A 2500-nucleotide genomic window follows, 5' to 3' on the forward strand; every position below is an offset into this window, starting at 1 on the left:
TTGCAGGCAATTACCTTCTCAGCAGTGTGCATGATACGCTGCAGTCTGCTCTTGTCCTTGGCAGTGGCAGCAGCGTACCAGACGGTTATGGAGGAGGTGAGGATGGATTCAATGATCGCTGTATAGAATTGCACCATCATTGTCTTTGGCAGGTTGCATTTCTTCAGCTGCCGTCGAAAGTACATCCTCTGTTGAGCTCTCTTGGCGAGGGAGCTGATGTTCAGTTCCCACTTGAGGTCCCGGCAGAGAATAGTGCCCAGGAAGCGGAAGGACTCCACAATTTTGACTGCGGAGTCTAACAGGGTGATGGCGGTGAGTGGGGCTGTATTCTTCCTGAAGTCCACAACCATCTCAACTGTCCTTAGAGCATTTAGCTCTAAGTTGTTCTGGCTACACCAGGTCACCAGGTTGTCAGCTTCCCACCTATAGTCAGACTCATCCCCACCAGAGATCAGCCCAATGAGGGTGGTGTCGTCCGACAAACTTCAAGAGTTTGACGGACAGATGATTGGAGGCGCAGCTGTTGGTATACAGGGAGAAGAGCAGTGGGCAAAGGACGCAGCCCTGAGGAGTTCCCGTGCTGATGGACCTGGAGTCAGAGACTTCTGTTCCCGGCTTAACGCACTGCTTCCTGTCAGAGAGGAAGTCTGTGATCCACCTGCAGGTGGAGTAGGGCACGTTCAGCTGGAAGAGCTTGTCCTGAAGCAGGGCAGGGATGATGGTGTTGAAGGCAGAGCTGAAGTCCACAAACAGGATCCTGGCGTAGGATGCTGGGGCGTCCACATGCTGTAGGGTGAAGTGGAGGGCCATGTTAACTGCGTCGTCCACAGACCTGTTGGCTCTGTAGGCAAACTGAAGGGGGTCCAGGAGAGGGTCTGTGATGGCTTTGAGGTGTGCCAGGAGCAGGCGCTCAAAAGACTTCATTACCACAGATGTAAGGGCGACCGGTCTGTAATCATTTAGTCCTGTTGGCCTTAGCTTTTTGGGCACAGCGATGATGGTGGAGGACTTGAGACAGGCTGGTACATGGCATGTCTCCAGGGAGGTGTTAAAGATGTTGGTGAACACCGGAGACAGCTGGTCAGCGCAGTGCCTGAGGGTGGCTGGAGAGACAGAGTCCGGCCCGGCTGCTTTGCGTGGATTCTGCCTCTTGAAAAGCCCATTAACTTCTCCCTCCTGAAAGGAGAGAGTCGTTTCTGTAGTATGGGTGGGGGATGGGGCCTCTTGGGTGGGAAGGGGTGGTTCAGGACAGTCCAATTGTCTTTCAAATCTACGGTAGAACTCGTTCAGGTCGTTGGCTAGGCGGGAGTCGTTAGTGGTGTGGGGCGCTCTGGGTTTGTAGTTGGTGATGTGCCTGAGCCCTTTGGCAGACAGAAGCAGCGTCGTTAGTAGAGAACTGGTGTTTTAGTGTCTCTGAGTACAGTCGTTTAGCCTCTCTCACCGCTTTGCTAAACCTGTTCTTCGACTCCTTGAATCTGTCTCTATCCCCACTCCTAAACGCTTCCTCCTTCTCCAACCTCAACCTTTTGAGCTTTGCTGAGAACCAGGGCTTGTTGTTGTTAAAGTTCACCCTGGTACGTGTTGGGATACAGCAGTCCTCACAGAAGCTGATGTACACAGCCTCTGTGAGTTCATCCAGACTATTGGTAGCAGTCGTGAACATATCCCAGTCAGTACAGTCTAAGCACGCCCGCAAATCTTCCACAGCCTCACTGGTCCACTGTTTAGATGTCCTCACAGCAGGTTTACAGAGTTTTAGTTGCTGCCTGTATGCACGAATCAGGTGGACCAAGGGAGTTCTGTGCGAGCCGAACAGCCCCGTGACCCACAAGAGAAACATCCCCGCCAAATTCGAGCGTTTGACGGGGTCTATCCGTGAAAAAATATTCACGTTTTTGAGTGCACATGCATTTCTGCTGCAAATGCCTCTGGAAGTTTCATGCCGTTCGTATGCCAATTGTGGCAACACGAAAATGACCCGTTTTCCCATTCCGAGGGATTTCTGTGCGACCCTAACAGCCCCGTGAGCCACAAGAGACACATCCCCGCCAATTTCTAGCGTTTCACGGGGTCTATCCGTGAAAAATATAGACGTTTTTGAGTGCACATGCATTTCTGCTGCAGATGCCTCTGGAAGTTTCATGCCGTTCGTACGCAATGTGGCAACACGAAAATGACCCCTTTTCCCATTCCGAGGGATTTCTGTGCGACCCTAACTAACAGCGCCCGTGAGCCACAAGAGAGACATCCCCGCCAATTTATAGCGTTTCACGGGGTCTATCCGTGAAAAATATAGACGTTTTTGAGTGCACATGCATTCCTGCTGCAAATGCCTCTGGAAGTTTCATGCCGTTCCTATGCAATGTGGCCACACAAAAATGACCCGTTTTCCCATTCCGAGGCATTTCTGTGCGACCCTAACAGCCCCGTGAGCCACAAGAGAGACATCCCCGCCAACTTCTAGCGTTTGACGGGGTCTATGCGTGAAAAATATTAAAAT

The sequence above is a fragment of the Petromyzon marinus genome, unplaced genomic scaffold (assembly GCF_048934315.1).
Source record: "Petromyzon marinus isolate PM22_M1 ecotype Great Lakes invasive population unplaced genomic scaffold, UKy_Petmar_22M1.pri1.0 PM_G_Scaffold_29, whole genome shotgun sequence".
In the NCBI taxonomy this organism is placed as follows: Eukaryota; Metazoa; Chordata; class Hyperoartia; order Petromyzontiformes; family Petromyzontidae; genus Petromyzon; species Petromyzon marinus.